Consider the following 17,916-nt stretch of genomic DNA (forward strand, 5'->3'; position numbering starts at 1 on the left):
TGGACAGGACATCCACAGCTTCTCTGGGCAACCTGTGCCAGTGCCTCACCATCCTCTGAGTGAAGAATTTCTTTATATCTAAGGGCGTAAGGATGATAAAGAAAACTCAGAGAGTATTGACCTCTGGAACACTGAGGGTCCAGAGTATTGGTTGTTATATGAAGAAAAAATAACAATATGGTTAGAAAATATTTTAAATCAGCTGAATAATTGAGAATAAAACACCCATAGGGAAGATATTACAAAGCAGGGCATCTTCTTTACTGTATTCCATATTCTGATATTTACAGAATGTATGTTCTTTTGTGGGACAATCTCACAGCTGTTAGCAATGCGATCTGCATTCGAACTCATAGCCTTTGGTGGTTGAGAAGTGATATGGCAGAGCTAAGGCTACTGTGTTTCAGCCCTAGCAATCAATTCCTTCCATGCATCCCCGCTTATCTTTTGATATCACCATTCCATAGTAATATTATTTGGAATTTCTTTTGTGTTTATTCTCCTGCTGAAGTAGCCACACTGTCAGCCACGTTTATCAAGGTCAGAGCACTGAGCTCTGGTTATCAAAGCTCAGACAGAAAACATTACAGAATCTGGAAGTGAAAATCAGGCTCCTTGGAATTGGAGCTTTGTCAGTCATTTCAGTGGTTCCCATCCATTGAGTGCAAGAGAGAGCTTAAAGAATGAAGTCTTTGTGTAAGGCTTAGTCATCATTTCATATAAGAAATGCCACAACTAGAAAGATGCACAATATGTTTTAACTCACAGTGTCAATATGTGCAAGAATTTGTGTTTTGCTCTGCAGGGAATCTATGCAAATATGCTTCTGCTTCTTGGTCGGTGTATCATACACTTGTATTATGCAAACAACAGTATTTTTTTTTCTTATTGTTATTCAGATAATCAGTAAATAATTTTTATCTTTAATTTGATTGGCATTTCCTGCTGCTTCGTCAGACTTGATGAAGAGCAAACCTGTGTTAAAGCTTGTCTGCTTGGTCTAGTGCTACCTGTGGAGCTAATGAAAGACATTACTGATCCATTGCTTTCCTGAATTAATAACTAACATTCAAGGGAGCATCACTGTTTTAGGAGCTAATCTGTGGGAAGGAAGAGACCTTTCTATTTCACAGAATGAGAAAGTCTTTTCTCCTTTATTCCTAAGCCTCTAAGCTTGATTCAGCAGCTCTCCCTCTCAGCCAAGTTACCAGAGGGAACCCCATCACTGAAAATCCGTCACTGAAATCACTGAATTATAAATGAAAGACAAATCAGATCAGAAATGTGTCCTTTGTCTTACAAAGTGATAAAAAGAGAATCCCTCCAAAACATTTAACAGCTTGTGCCAAACACTCTTCAGCAGAAAGCAGAATCATACTATATTGAATGACACGAAAAATTAAAAAACTGCCTTGTAGGTTCCAGAGCCTTGCTTTTGTGTCGCACTCAGCAGAACCAGTTTATAACTTGCCCTGTTTTCCCCATAGACTCAAGCTGCAGGAAAAATAGTTGTCAACTCATCAGACATACTGCTGCAACGGACTGCCTTGCTCCTGGGCATGTTTGGGATCAGTCTCTCCAGCTACAGCACACACCAGTTGGCTCAACAGAAGAGACTTCCTGTGACCCTTTAAGCTGTGTTGGGACGTGGCCCAAGAAATAAATGCTTGTGTCAGTAGTGCTGATGAGTAGCTTTTCTGTCTCCATGACCAATGTGGACGTAAAGAAACACTTTGCAGCCTCGATTTCTACATGCAAAGTTGAAAGGATGGAAGAATACAGATTTCTCCAAGAAAGAAAAAAGAATCATGGACTAATGGAGGCATCAGATTTCCAAGCATTGTCTGTAAATATAATGGATTTCCTTTGTTATCCAGTGCATACATAAAGGGACATCTGAAAGTATAAGATAGAGTTAAATTCAGAGTAGTTGTAAGCAGATTGATGAGGATGCCATGCTTAGCATTGCCTTGCTACAGCTTTTGCACATTGACTCCTATGCAAAGACTGATTTTGAAAAGGAAACATGACAAGAGTTAAACCAGATAAAAGTCATCTCTCATAGACTACTTTTACTGTTATATCTAACTGAGATACACATTTACGTGGATTACTGAGTTTGTGCACTGTAACCTTTACTATTGAATCTTAGACATCTTTTTGATACCTCTTGTGTAGAAATGTTTGTGCATTGAAACACGTGCTGATATCCTTCTGCAACAGCAGAGATGGCTGGAGGCTATACCATCAGTACATTATTGGAAAGGAACCGTGACACCAGACCAGATAACTTTGTAATCCTGTACAGAAACTCTAGAAAGGATCAGTAAAAAATTTGGGTTGGGTTTTGTTGTAGAGTTCAACAACTGTTCATTATTCCTCTGCAGAAACTCGTCATTCCAAAATATGCATTCTGATTAAAATAAAATAGAGACTGACCTTTTTTCCCTCCTTTTCTCTTGTTTTCTTGTTCTGTTCACTCAATGTAATACCTTATTCAGGAATGGTCTGTCACTACTGTTTAGCATTTTGCAGCTGTTTCTGATGCTTTATGTAAACATGGCTTAGTAGGCACTTTTGTACATATGTTATTGTTTGAAATCCTTTGTTCTCTGTTAATAAATGCATTTTTTTTTCAATGTTTAAAGTTCTTTCTTCTGTCAACAATATTTATATTCAACCACTAAGGGGCATCCTACACAGCTGAATGTTTTGAAGTCTTCAGATTGTTCAGCTCAATTTTACAAACCACAAATTGAATAAGGTTGAAATTCTTACCTGTTCTTTTCAAATTGTTCTGCTCCCTGTTTTCCATTCTCACCCCCTCCAAGAGATGTCTCTCTTCTCCCCACAACTGTGGTTAATTTGAAGATTAGAAAAGCATTGTTTACAAGGTCATTTTTTTTGCAATTTACCAAACCACAAATTGCCTCCATCTTGTACAGCCTTCTGTTTATATTTAAAATTAAAATCATCATGTAATGGAATATTCCATCTTCTGCCTTCTACCTACAAGAAATTAAAATAGACAACAACAACAACAACAACAACAACAAAACATGATTCTTTTGACAAAAGTGATAGAGCTGGAAAGCATTTCATCACATTGACTGAGGATATATGGAGTGACATCTCCCTCCCCCCTGTGTGTAATAATTATGACTTTCTAATCAATGCACATGATCTGGGTGAGCTGTGTTTCTGTCAACTACTTTCCTGCACTCGTGCAAGGTGAATGCAAAATCAGCAGCCGTTATCACTTCCATTACTATGCTAATATGAATTCTTCTCTTAGATAAAAGCCAAGTATAATAACATGGTGCAATTTTAAGTACAATAAAAATATGATTTTCAGAAGATACACTAGAACAAATTAAAATAAATGATAACTTGACCAGTGACACATGCTCATCTTACTGCATCATGGAAATGGAGCTCACGTATTTTTTCCATGAGAATCGCTTTCAATAGTTTTGGAAGTTTTACTTGGGACCAATGAAACCATCAGAAGGTCAACACAGGCAATAGACAAATGGGGCCATGGAGAACTCAGCAAAGATATGGGACTTTGGAGCCTCAGGAACATAGAGTGAAGCAGCAGGAAGGTAAAATGGAAATTAATTACAGAAAGGATACATTCAAATTTGATGATGGTGATTTGGGCCTGGGCTGAAAGTCATCTTTGGGTGAAAAGTTAGGATTCCATCCAGCAGAAGATGTAGGCATCTACAACAAGCATATCTGCTGCAGTAAAAATCTAAATCCAAAATTTAGATTTTCTAAACCACAGCTGCCAGCTCACACTGGCCGTGAAGGACATTCCCTTGCCTATCCCTTTTGCTGCTGAGGCTCTCTGGAAGATCTACCTACAGGCTTCTCTGCAGCCAGGTAACCAGGGCATGATGAGCAGGAGGACATTAAACCTTGTGTGGGTGCGCAATGATACAGTCATCTTCTTATCCTCCCTGTGGCTGGGAGGGAGACAGGTTTGCCCAAAACATGGCTGGAAGATAACATCCCCTCTTCCCTCTGTCCTCTTTGTTTGTTAGAACAAGCACTCCTTGGCAGAGGAAGAAGTAAAACCTGTGAGATTCTTACAAATGAGCCATTGGCACTGTGCCTTCTTCCTCTTGAGATGATTTCCTTGGCAGGACTGGCATGGTCCCGTGAATTCCTGATCCTACAGGAGGAGAGTCATGATATGACCTTCTCAGAGCTACACTTCCACTACAGGAAGGGGCCTACATTCAGAATTAGGACAAACTGAAGACTTCTTCCTCCTCATTACTTGCTTAGTTCACCTCTTTTCACTCACCACAGCCAGCATGTCATCTTCTGCTCTTGGACCTGACCTAAGTTTGCCATGTTTATAGACACCTAATTTCAGCCTGCAGACTCCAGTAAGAAGAATGGCTCCCGACAGCTGGGTGGGATGCTGCTCCATGTTGCAATTCCCAAACCTGCCTGCAAGTTTAGTCCTTCAAGCTCCGAGCACACCAGACTTCAAGCACATGTTTATGTCTCATTGAAGTCAAAGGGGTGTTTAAGGAACATCCTTGTATCCTTTGCCAAACGGAGGTATTTAATCTCTTCCTTGATCTCCCCCAAAAAGCATTTACATTTTAAACATATTTGTACTTTTGTTTATATGGATTTTACTTCAGCAATGTTGGCAAGTTATCAGCAATTGAATGCTGATGAAAGTTGGGAGCCTGGTGAGCTTCGGGAGGCTAATGCTGCTCAAAGCCTTTTGCAAGGCTTTTAAGAAACACCAGCAATGGATTTCATTTGGCACATAAGTTGTTATGTTTGTGGAATTATGCTCCAGGAAATACTTTTTACCTTTGCTAGCTTGTAAAAATATTGAAGCAGAAGTAGGATTTAAATAAGTAAATATTAGACCTTCTTCACAAATACACTTTAAAAGCCATTTCATAAAATTTGTTTTACAGATTTTCTGTTGAAAATCAGGCAAATACAGGTTAATATCTCCTGATGCCAAACAATTTTAACTAAGCAAATCCAATTCTGTCAGCAGTCGCTTCTCTAGTTTGATTTATGCCTCGATACATCAAGCTAATTATTTTATTCTTTGAGAAGGAATCCCAGGAGATTTTGTAGCAGCGTGGTTTGTGTGCCCGAGTCCACCTCCTAAAGTCAAGTGGAATGAAAGTATTAAATAATCAGAAAACCAAATATCTTTGGTATTCTCTTCAAATAGATGTAGAGTGGAGAGTGGTTTGAGGGGAATGGCATTACTAGCGTATATCAGGGAGCATTCAAGCTTGGCCTGTTGAGCTAAATAAAGTCCATTAAATCCACTTGGAATGGAAAACTTTCACATATGTATACTAAGTTCTCCAAAGCAGAATTTCTGTCTTCTTCACATCTTCACATCTTTCTGTCTTCTTCACATCTTCGTCACAATGGACAGCCCAGAACATTTACTCACACTCATTCAATAAGAAGTAAAGTATAAAACGAATGCAACATCTGTGATATCTTTTTGCAGATCTTCTGAAAATTATGGTTTTGCATCACAATTCCCACTCTAAAGCATTATTGATCTATAAAATTGGAGGTTATAGACCTGAAGACTGTGTATCTCCAGATATGCCACAGACCAAGAAGAACTCGAACAGTTACCAGTCAGCGGACACTTGGTCACTCATTTGGCAGTGGTAATGGAATCGTCACTCTGTGACTTAATCTGCATATAAAGAGAGAATAAAATCAAAACAAGATCTTTTCTATCCCTAAATTATGTACACATCTGCTGATACACTCTGAAGAAACAAACAAGTGGGATGGGTTATTTTCTGTCCTTCAGCTACCCTGGAGTTTCATGTTGGACAAAGCAGGTATCCAGCTCCTTGTTTAAGGAGCATCTGCCCTGGCCCTCAGGGGAGCTGCTGCATGGCTCTGGGTTGTTCTGACTGCACAACCCTTGGTACCTTGCTGAGAAACCCTTATCTTTATACCCTGTGTTTTTGCTTGTGCCAGATACATGTCTGACCTCAGCTGAGGTTTTGGGTGCTGCTGTGATGGTAACACACCAATGAAAACTCAATCATCCTTGTCAGTATGGTCTGTGTCCACATCACCTTTTCAATTCCCAATTAAAGTTCCCATCAATGATAAAACAAACAAAAGACATCAATGTTTATCATTGCTTTTCCCCCTTAGTTATGAATAGCCAGTGACAACATAAATTAATCCCCTCAATCTGTCTTGTCTTTCATATGACTTTCTTTTTACTCTTCCACAAAGACAGCAAATTAACAAGGTATCTGAGAGGTAGTTTAATCACACAGTAGATTAATATGGTTCCTGGAGCTATGTTCACTTCAGGTTTTAACTAAGCATGTAATCATGAGCTATGGTATGGGACTGACTTTTAATCAGAGTTCTCCTGTCTTTGTAGTGAGTGTTTGCAAGTATAAAAACAGTCCAAGGAGGCCCAGAAAAAGATGTTTCTCCACCTCCATAGCAGAATGTCTGTGAAAATATCTTAAGAGGACAAAAAGCTTGGAAAACAGTAACCCAATCCTTTTTCAATATTTGTAGGAGCTTCATATAATCCACAGCACCCCCCCTAATGAAATCCATCCTGCAAGGGAAAAATTTGAGGCAGGGTAGTTACAGGACGTGTCTGATGCCAAACTGAGTGAGGATTTGGATCAATTCCCAGTAGTAGCTTCAGTATGTTTCCATTCAGAAATTGTGGTCGAGACTCATCTCAGCGAGCACGAGCCACCAAAAATTTGGGTCCCATTAGCTCCCTCTGTGGGCAGCAAGGGCTGGCTTTTGCTGGACAGCAAAGTGGTTTCTGGAAGCCACTTCCACCTTGTGGCCTGGCAGCCTCCTGAAGGGACTTTAAAATGAGCTGAAGGAACGTGCATGGTTTCCTTACACAGGGATTTACTTTATGTTTGGGGAATATTTTATTTTTTTCTGTAATTTTCCTGACTGGGGAAAGGGGGTGTATCTTCCTTCCATGATTTAAACCAGAGTAAGGGAGAAATACCAATGGAGAGTGACCCTGTTGCTGATAAACATTTTGAATCTTTTAAAAAAATAGCAAATAACAAATTGTTTTGTCCTTCACTGTGTGTTCTTCGGTAATGAATTACAGGAACTTTAAACTATCAGCCCAAAAGGGATGGTGGCACATAAAGCCAAAATGCATAAAGGCTTGAACAGAATCATCACTGGCTGGGAATAACTCAAGCAACGTGTGGCTTTCCTGTCATAACTGAGCCATAATTCTTTTTAAAGAGAAAGCTTTGCCCTAAAGAAAGGGAAAAAAAAGGTGCACAGGAGTGTGTGCTGCTCCCAGCCACATCGTGGTAGACCCTCACTGTAGATGGGGAAAGAAAGGGTGGGGGGACAGCACAGAAAACCCAGATTTACCCTCACTTCCAAGGCTGCAGACATCACCTAAGGGTTTTTCATACTGTTGCATCCCCTGCTGGAATTAGACTGTTAATTTGACAATATTCATCCCAAGGGGAGAAACTGCAGAAACACCGGCAGTGTTGGCCATGCAAAGATATCTGCAATGTATTTTTCCTCCTTCTCATCAATTTTTCAATAAAGAACAGTTCAGCTCTTTGTATTCGCGTCCCTGCCTACATCTCTCTGGCCTTTTCCTTGCCGAGCAGAAAGGCACCGAGGCCTTGGCTGACCCCATCATACAGAGCAGTGTGCAATGAAAGGATGGGCATAATTCAGCACAGAGCAAGAGAGAAGAGCAAACATCCCTCCAGGAGGAGGAAGGGAGGTTTAAATCCGACCTCACAGGCCATGCAGGGAGCCTAGCATCCATCAGAGCCAGAGGTGGCTGCCATCAGCCAGTGCTCCTGCAGACATTTAGCAGCACTGGGGACTCGAGCCCTGTGTAGTTTGAGCTGTGGTTTAGTTCTCCCACAGTCTCAATGCAAGTTGTGCCAAAAAGACAGGAAGGTGAATGTAAACCCACCAGCTTATACTGGGTCACAAACAGGTTTTTGTGGGTTTGGTGTTTGTTTTCCTTCTTCTGTTAAATCATGCAGTCTGACTTCCACTTCATAGCTGCCCTCCCACACTAAAGCAAAAATATTTCTTCACTGCATAACACGTTAAAAAGCCCAGAGTTTGCTCAAGGATGTTGCCACTGAAGTTGGATGCTAGACCTTTATCTCACTAAAACTCAGACACTGCATATTAAATGCTCAGCCCAAGCTATTTCTGTAGGTTTTCTCTATAGCCAGTGCCAAAAATCGACATGTCCAGAGAGCAGCTGATCCCCTCTGGAGGTGCCCAGAAGAGGAGGGCCAGTTCCACCACCAAACATGTGCCTCTCTCCTCAATGACTCAGAAAGCATGTGGAGAAATCACTTGGACTGGGCACCTCGTCTTTAGAAAGCCCAAGGGGGGGTGAGACAGTAATTTCCCATTGAGGACAGATACTGAGATAATCAGTTAGCAAATTCAGAGGCACAACTGCCAGGATCTGGATAGCTTTCACAGGGAGCAGCTCAGCTGTAGAGTCCAAGAAAGCAGAGCCTGGGCACTGACCTGAGGCACTCGGACAACCCTGAGAGCCTGGAGCAACACTGAGTAAGATTACACTTACACTGGAGATGTAAATGTGTACTCACAAGCAAAGCACACTGCTCTTGCCACTCATTTGTCCCAAGCTAACGATGCCACAGTCCTCTTCAGGCAGAATTAATGCTCGTCATCCTGAGATGCCCAGCACCCTGGCACAGTGCAATGCATGTGACACGGGGAGTGAAGCAGCACAAGAAATGATCTTACACACATCAGTATTGAAACACCTCCACCATGGGCCATCCCATGTTCCTCGTGAACTCCACTGTCATCTCTGAGATCTGAGTAAAAAGTGAGTTGTGCTCCACTTTGGTTTGCTTGGTTCCTGTAAAGGTACGCTGCATATGCTCATAGTCTAACAGCCCTTCTGATGAAATATTCTTTTGTCAATATCTATATGATAGTATTCTTTCTGTTAACACAATGCTTGGCATAAAATGTTACTGGTTATTACATTCTTTAATCCCAGGGACTGCTGAGAAGTTCTCCATAAATAATAATTTTCATTTGCTTTCAATGCAGGCATTTATAAGTAATTGTGCAATATCGCCAGGGGTGAGTTATCAGCAGATCTGTGCTGCACCGTAAATAAAGTGCTGTGTGTGCTTTGTGCTGCGTGAGCAGAGGTGGCGCCAAGAACCCCAAACCATCCACTTTGCCCCGTGGGAGAGAAATGGATAATGTGGAGAGCAGCGTCAGGCTCTACGTGCCTGTCCGATGGGGATGCTGGCAGCTATTTCCGTACTTCACCCTTGCCTTCACGCCTCTGCTCTGCCCATGGTGGCCATTTCTAGACACTGCCAGGCAAAGCCACCAAAAAGCCTTGGTATTTGCTGCGCAGAAAATGAGCTGATGTTGTAGGTAGAGATGCAGCGATGAAAATAATGGTCTCTGCAATAAAAATTAAAAAATCTTGTACAGAAATGATGGCCTCCTGGGTGCCTGAGGTCCTCTCCTCCTGAGAACAAATCCAACCTTGCCAAGATCTTAAGTCATCTGGCTCCACATCCATCAGCAACTGACTCAGCGGTCTTCCCTTCCTCCAGCTGCATAAGTAGCTTGTTAAGTGTCGTACAGCCAGGGATGATATCAGTCCTTAATGAATGGATGTTTACAACTGCTGTTGCAATTGCTGCTGGAGGCCCCAAGGATCTCCCTGTTGTGCTTGGCACGCACAAACAAGCTAAACATAATATCCTGCCCCAATGGTTCTCCATGCAAATGAGCACGATGCAAAGTGCGACAGGTCACCCAGACAACCTGTTAGAGTTTCTGAAAAGCCAAAAGGGAGCAATAGAATGTTTTTCCTGCCTTATTTGTCACCGGCTCCTAATAAAAGGAGGGGGAAAGGCATCAATAAATCTGCACAGAGAGAATGAGGAAATAACTGAATTGCTCAGACCATCAACCTCACTGAAAGTGTCCACGCTGTATTAGATAATGTTGAAAGGGAGTTATGCCAAAGTCTCAGATGCTTTGTATCTACAAAGTCTGAAACAGTGCTCTTAGATGTTATGTCTAATTAATATAATCTGTGTATGGTTACTTTAAGTAGTATTTTAGAATCAGAATCCATTACCTGAGAGATGCTGCTGCTAGAGAGCAAGCACTCACCTAATAACTGTGCTATTATCAGGTGGACCTGAGGAATCTGTCTCTGGAGTATGTTGGGATCTGGCTGAAGCACTCAGAGCCATTAGTGGTTGTATCTGAAATTCAGGTGAGTTCCCAGAAGACTGAAAAAGGGTAAATATCCTAAAAAGCCTAGGATCAGCTTGCAATTCAACAGCACTCAGCAAACACTCAAGAGTACTCAACAAGTAATCGTAGCTATCTGCAAACCCACAGAAAACTAAGATGATAAAAAGCAGCTAACTTGTTTACCAGGAATAAATCATGTGGAACCAACCCAGTTCCCTTCTCTGACAAGCTAACAAGCAAGTGGGCAAGCACTGTCGTAAGTTAGATGGTCACAGAATAGTCTTGTAAGCAAGCTGGGGAAATACACTCTTAAATGAGCTGCTGTAATGAAATCTCATCTGATAACTACAAAGAATGAACAGTATTCTTTGGGTATCTGGGAGAAAAAGTACAGAATGGGTTGCTGCACGCTGCTGCGAACGGGGGCTGCTTGATATTTTTACTAATGACTCATATTACGAAAGTGGGTATGCATAAAACATCAACCCAGGAAGGTCTGCAAGTGCCTAAAGGCAGGAGCAGAATTCACAATGATCTGAAATCTGGAGGGTGATCTCAAACCGGCAGTGCAATTCCAGAAGGATAAGTGCAAAAAGCCTGATGCCTGGGGAAAAACATCAGCTGTACAAACATGGGACGAGCAGGAGCACAGGATCGATGGGGTGAATCACAGCACAAGTCATCTCTGTCAAACCCCTGCGGGGGCAGGAGGCCGTCTCGTGCGGACATCTAGAGCAGGGCTCTCACACCAAGCTGGTGTGCTTTTCACACTGCATTCTGGCAAAGCTAAGGTCGTCCTGCCTGATGATATTTTAATGGATACATAACGCAGCCCCAGGCAGCCCTGGTGTTAATTCTGGATAAAGCTGGTTTGTATAAGAAACTCACCAAGACCAGACTGAGAGGCCAGCACATCAACCAGTGCTTGATACTGGAGAATCACCAGATGGAGGATGCCACCTAACATTCAAGCAGGGACTCAGGATCTCAGACCTTCTCCTTCCTGCAGTTTGATGTACAGGCACATCAACATGCATGGCAGCATTGCCAAGTGCTACTGAGCTTTGTTCAGTACAAGGGCAGAGCTGGAAGTCATCAGTTTTCAATTTTATTTAGTAAAAGAAGTGCCAGAAGAGTCAATTTCTTGTTGTTCTGCCCACTCTTCCTGGGAAAGGGTCCATAAAATTACAGGAAAAGAAAAAGAAAGAGGAAAAAGGAAAAGAAAAAGAAAAAGAAAAAGAAAAAGGAAAAGGAAAAGGAAAAGGAAAAGGAAAAGGAAAAGGAAAAGGAAAAGGAAAAGGAAAAGGAAAAGGAAAAGGAAAAGAGAAAAAGAAAAAGAAAAAGAAAAAGAAAAAGAAAAAGAAAAAGAAAAAGAAAAAGAAAAAGAAAAAGAAAAAGAAAAAGAAAAAGAAAAAGAAAAAGAAAAAGAAAAAGAAAAAGAAAAAGAAAAAGAAGAAAAAAAAAGTCTGTCTTAGATTTATAAAGACATTGAAGCCAAATCCAGGTGGCTTTCTTCAGGTATCACAAAATTTCACCTCACAGAAATTAGCAGTGCCACGTCAGGTGGATGCCACAGCTCAGAACCACAGAATGGCTGAGGTGGGAAGGGACCTCTGGAGCCCATCAGGCCCAACCCCTGCTCAAGCAGGGCCACCCAGAGCAGGGTGTCCAGGCCATGTCCAGGTGGCTTTTGAAGATCTCCAAGGAGCAGACCCCACTGCCTCTCTGGGCAGCCTGTGCCAGTTCTTCAGCACTTTGAGCCCTGGCAGCCCAGCAGTCAAAGCACCCGTCCCAGGATGAGGAGGGCTGGAGGTGGCACCAGGAGCTCCACGAGCAGACACCTGTGGCCTCTTTATTGGGGCTGGGGAGGAGGCAGGGTCCTGCTCCAGCAGAGGGGGTGCACAGGGAACACCATCGAGCAGCAGCAGAACAGCATCCAAAAGCTCGAGTATGAAACCTGGCCAAAAACTTCATGCCATGGATCTCTTAGTGCCTTCCCTGTTCTTCCCGTGGTTCCCCAAAGTAATGTGACTGCACACACAAAAACAGACTGAGTGAACTTCAACAAAAGTAATTCGCTAAACATAATTAATTAATGTTTCTGTTATAATCTCCAAGACAGAGCTGTGAGATTGTTTGCAAGCGGTAAACAGCTGCAATCACCTCAAGTGAAAAACCCAGTCCTGAGAGAATCGCACTGCAATACTGCGCCATTGAGGACGTCTGCAGTCGCAGTCCCTTCATGGGAGGAAGGACAGCAGCAAGTTTCTCACCTCTGTGCTCACCTTCTCCTTGCAGTGTAGGGCTGCTGGACCATAAGGTCTCAGAGTTAGACCTGGTCTCAGCAGCCACAGCTGCACATCCACAGGGCAAAGCCCCCTGAGGCACTTAACATCCACCACCTCCTCTCTGGGAGCCTCCCTTGGCTCCCTTGACCAGAGAGGGAGTTTGGTGTCCAGTTTTGGTGAAGGAGCGCAGTTTCAGTTCCCATTTCTGCAGTTTTTGCCCAGTTTTAGCATTTTATCTATTTTATGCCCCATTCTAATGTTTGACTTTCTAAGTACAAGTAACTCTTCCTGTTACTGCCATTGTTGTTCACGACCCAATTCACCAGCCCAGTGTTATTGTTGGTTGTTTTTGTTTTGTTTTTTTTTACTATCAACATTATGTAACCCAAATAATAGTTTATATGCCTAAGGTAAAGTCAAGTTAATGCGAAAGCAGAAATTCCTTGTTTATTTTTAGTAACAGAGCTTTTATTTCACATGCTATTGATCATCGAGAGACAAAATGTTATTGTGGGTTTCCTTCTTAGCTCTGAGCTGTTCACACAGCACTGGCGTGGGTGAAGTATGAAGACTAAGAGAGAAGAGAAAGGATATTTCTTTCAGAAATGTAGGCACAAATAGAACTGGTCCAAAAAAAAAAAAAAAAAAAAAAAAAAAAAAGATAAAAATACTCAGTGAAAAGTATCTCAAGTATCTCTGTTAATCTCTTGTTGAAATCTAGCTCTTTTTTCAACCAGCTCTAGGACAACCTGAAGAACTTGGGCCAACACCAGGCCAAAGCTATTCTTGGCAATATCCTGAGTCACCTTTTGCAGACAGAGGGGTTGAAACTTTAACATTTGCTGTCAGAACCAGCATCATTTTATCAGTTGCACAACCAGCCAACAGCCTTGCCCTGCTGGAGGCAATGACCTCCATGCAAACCCCGCTGAGATACCAAGTGGAGGAGCATGGAAGATCTTTCCCACCCCGCAGCAGCCGGTTGTGTGTTGGACACATGGCAGGCCCAAAGACCCAGACCCTGAGGCCCCTCAACAAATGGATCCAGTCTGACTCACTATACATCATTTTTCAGTGCTTCCTGATGAGGATGATCCATAAAAATGATGTGCATCTTTCATTTTAAGTAATCTCTGATGACTCGTAGACTTGCTCTTTGGAATAACTGAATCTGAATAACTATTAATGGAAGAAAGTTGAGGACACATCTCCAGATGAGATCCTCAAAGCATCCCTGTTACAAGGACATATTCATAAACCTACCTGTGCAAACTCCTGCCTTTACAGATGTAAGAAGGCAGACTTTTTTTGATGTACCATTAGCTTTGCCAAACCAGGAAACTTTCACATAACAGCAGTGAGTAAGAATTCAGTCAGCCCCTTGTATCTGTGCTTAAAAGATAAAGGAAGAACCAGAAGAGAACAGAGAATTGAAAAGAAAAATAAATGGACTCCTAGCCCCAGCTGCTGATTATTTTAAGTGCTGTGAAAATCGTAATGTTAGCAAATTTAATTTTTCCTCCTTTCTGCAAGTGATGAGATATGTTCCTCTTTAGGAGTCTGTGAGCACAGACCTGGGTGCGACTTCTATTTACCAGCTGAGTGTATAACAAGGTTGAGTGGTTTAGACAAATGATTCATCCTTCTCATCGCTGCCAAAAAACTGCCTCACCCCGTGGAACACTGTACTGGGAATAAGGCAATCTCTGTCACTTTAAACTCTAAATGTCTTTAAAGAAGGCAGAAGATGTTAACTTGATGCAAAAGCTGCTGGGTGAAGCTCTTGCTGTTGTGCTGCGGTCACCGACACTGGTTTAATACATAGTGGTTCCTTGTGCCTACTAATACATTTGTGGAGAGCAAGCAAAGAAATGTGCAGGGTTATTATCACAGTAGGAAATGCTTGGGACCAAATGCAAGGGCTAGGCTATTTGGAGTGATCCAGTTTGCTCCTACTGTGATACACGGAAACAGAAATTACATCAGGGCTAGAGGGGTGGTGAACAACTTTTTAAATGCCATCCATATACAAGTGCTGTAGGTCAAAGCCTGCTTAGAATCAAAGACTCATTTTGGTTGGAAAGACCCTTACGATCAAATCCAATCATCATCAAGCCCAACCATTGTACTTCATACAATGATTGTGAGGGGATTTCTGGAGTGAATATTCACCTGAAGTACTTTGGTGTACAAAGAGGGGTGGGTGGGTTGGCTTTCCCCTTTCCTTCGCTTTGAGTCCTCAGTCCAATTCTGGACATTTAGATTGACTAGTTCCATTCAGATTTAAGTGGGTGCATATAAAATTATGTCAGCAGTACGTTTACTTAGCTGCTTTTAATATTTACAATAGCTCAGGAACTTCCCCTGACAACACCCTCAATGGAAGCAGAAGTCTCATGAAATTCCTGCGTTGAAGAAAAACATGAAATCTATCTATCTCAGGAAAGTTTTCCCTGAGAAGAAGCATTAAAAGCAACCATTCCATAAAAATGCCCTCTATGTACCCCACAGGGATGACGGTCCCTATGAAGACACACTGGTCTTGCACCAAATCTCTGTTGTTAAAATGAGGGATGCTCCTTGCTGTGGTAGGGCTGGCCAACAGGATTCTGCTCAGCAGGTTCTGCTGCTGGGTTGGCTGCACACCTATCAGTATGCAGAATATAGAGTGGTACAGCAAGTCTGTAACTGCATATGTAACCCATTATTTAATGGTACACCCTGGGGAACAAGGGAGGGGAATTCTCTACAATCGATGAGAACTCACTCTTTAGGGTGTCTCTCTGACAAAGTGCAACTAATGTGAAGCGTGGCTCCATGGGATATGGTAAGTTTGGGGTTGCTAAAAGATAAAATCCCATTGAGGACAGAGCGGACTGACATCACAGTCTGAAGTAAGAGGCAGTTCAGCTTGTGGAATGAACACTACCAGATATCTTAAAACATCCCAGTCTTAAGTAACTCCATCACTCTGGAAAAAATAAAATTTTACTCATGTGAATTCAACCCCACTTCATTTGATAGCACTCTGCTATCTAGCAAGAAGGAATAATTTGACAAGATAGTCCTTCAGAATTGAAACTGATTTTATATTTTCCTTGCTTGCACCTCATTTGTAGCCCATCCTGCCTGCTCAGTCTTGTCTTTGCACTTCATTTGCCTGCCTCCTCAGTTTTTCTGGTGCACCAGCTCATGGCACTGTGCCACACACCACACAGCAAGAGAGGTCGGTGTTACAAGAGGTATTTCTAATTGCAAGTCATGTCATTCTTCAAGCTTCATCTGGGGCTCGGGTGGAGAGCAACAGCTTCCACCCATCTGACCTTGTGAAAGACAGGCTGAGAGTGGAAATAAGTCAGAAAGTAACAGGAAGTGGAAAAAACTTATCTATTGATAGGAAGACTTCTGACTACTAGGTTTTATGTCTGTAGTTAAATGGGCTGAGAGGAGGGACCAGTTACTCCCTGGTTATAATGAGACAACACTCCACAGACAGCAGAGAAGGTCTGATGGTGATGATACCGCTTGTGTTGACTACACTGGGTTTGGATTAGGATCTAAATTCACACAAAATTGCCATCAAATAAATATCATTAAAACTTTTGGGCTTAACTCTTGGATTCTCCAGACTTTTTTATTATATTGTAGACTTGTTTCTGAAAGATTAAGGAAGAAAAAAATAGATATGTTGTTTAGTAACCCATGTTTTATACATTTGTAAAAAGTTTGCAAACTTTTGGATAACTTTTCAAAAAAAAAAAAAAAAAAAAAAAGAAAAGAAAAAAGAGGATGCCTGTCAACTTAAATGAGTAAACTGGAATTTCTGTCATAAAAGCTAACTGAAAGCACTTCTGTGGAAAGCCATAGAGAAAAAATTTTAAAAATATATATTTATATATGACTGGTCTGATCAGATAAGTGTCAGTGTGGTTGGAAAATGGGAAATCAATCACTGCTCTTGGCTGTCCATAGACATTTCTCTCTGAGCCGAGTTGCCCAAAGCTATTTCTCAGAATTGCAGTCTCAAGTCTCTGCAACCACCACGTTCCCTTTCATGTAATAATTATTAGTTGCTTTTTTTCTAGAGAATTCTGAGTATTCTGCTTCAGTAAGAAGTGAATGCAATGATAGGCATTACTTTGAATATACCAAAAAGCACATTCTTCCCTGTAAATACTTTCCAAGTGCTTTAGATAATTGGCTCTTCAAATGTTTTTACTGAAGTAGCTTCATATTTCTGGAGCAAGCTGCACGTGATAGTCTCCCCACGACATAAATCGCACCACTCCCAGGGAAATCTCCTACCAGTCATTGTTCTCAGTAATGGAGCCATCTTCAGAAACCTTTGCATAATATTTAAGTTTTGTCTGAGCTATTTCCTGAGAATTAAATGTGATCCATAAAAACAAAATAATAATAAGCATCTGGACAAAAGTGTCGAGGCAGGAATATCCTACAGTGGTGGGATAACATTAAAAGAGCTCCTACATAGCCCTCTTATCACCAACAACATATTTAGCTTGTAAATATTTTCACTGGGAAACGGTATTAAAATGAAAAGAAGCAAGAGCAGGATACCACGGTGTCATTTCTCAGTTTGAAGTTCCAGAAGGGCTTTCTCAAGGCACATCAGGGCACCTCTGCTCTCCCTGTGCCTCAGGAGCTGCTCTCAGCTCTCAAAAGAGGGCATAAAAGTAGGCTCCAGACCCCTGTCCCCCTTGCCCTGTCCCACCACGGTGCCTGAGCAGCTTGGAGCCTCCATCTGCTGCCCTGGGGAGCATGTGTCACCACCCTGCACATAGAGACCAGCCACCCTCTTGATCCTTTTTTGATAAAAGAGGGGATGAGTGAAACCTCAAGGACCACCCATGTCATGGGGTGTCTCCAGCAGCCAATTTCACAGGGTTGCAAAGCTCAGTTCTGGCTTCACACTGTGAATATCAGAGCCAGGAACAGCCTGGATACTGGTTATAGAACTAGGCAAATCTTGAGGCAAATAGCATGCTTCTTATTTTTATGTATTATTTTTTTTAAAACAAAACAAAACAAACAAAAAAAAACTCTTTCAATGATCAGCAACAGATTTTGTCAAAACATTCTGCGTTAAAGTCAGTGTCTTCAATCTCCCACCACAGTGCTGGAAGAATCAGGATTGTCTAGATGGGGTTGTTTAAAGCTTTGGAAAGAGTCTTTCACTAGTCTGTGATATTTATTGCTTTACATTGTCCACCTCAGGTTAATTTTTTATTTTGGACATTTGATACCTACTACTAGGTATACAGTTGGTGTAACTCAATGTAATGAGTCCAGTCAGTATTTTTCTTCCAATCAT

The 17,916-nt window shown here is 41.8% G+C and overlaps 1 protein-coding gene across 1 annotated transcript in view; it reads left to right on the top strand.

Annotated features, from left to right (window-relative positions):
- The window catches only part of ERICH1 (glutamate rich 1), a 96,893-nt gene extending 95,353 nt beyond the window's left edge, over window positions 1-1,540 (top strand). The window contains exon 8 of the transcript XR_014691998.1: window positions 1,488-1,540. The gene's annotated coding sequence lies outside the window, so the exon portion shown is untranslated. The remainder of the gene's footprint in view (window positions 1-1,487) is intronic.
- The last annotated feature ends 16,376 nt before the right edge of the window (window positions 1,541-17,916 follow it).

Source organism: Aythya ferina (assembly GCF_964211825.1).
Source record: "Aythya ferina genome assembly, chromosome: 3".
In the NCBI taxonomy this organism is placed as follows: Eukaryota; Metazoa; Chordata; class Aves; order Anseriformes; family Anatidae; genus Aythya; species Aythya ferina.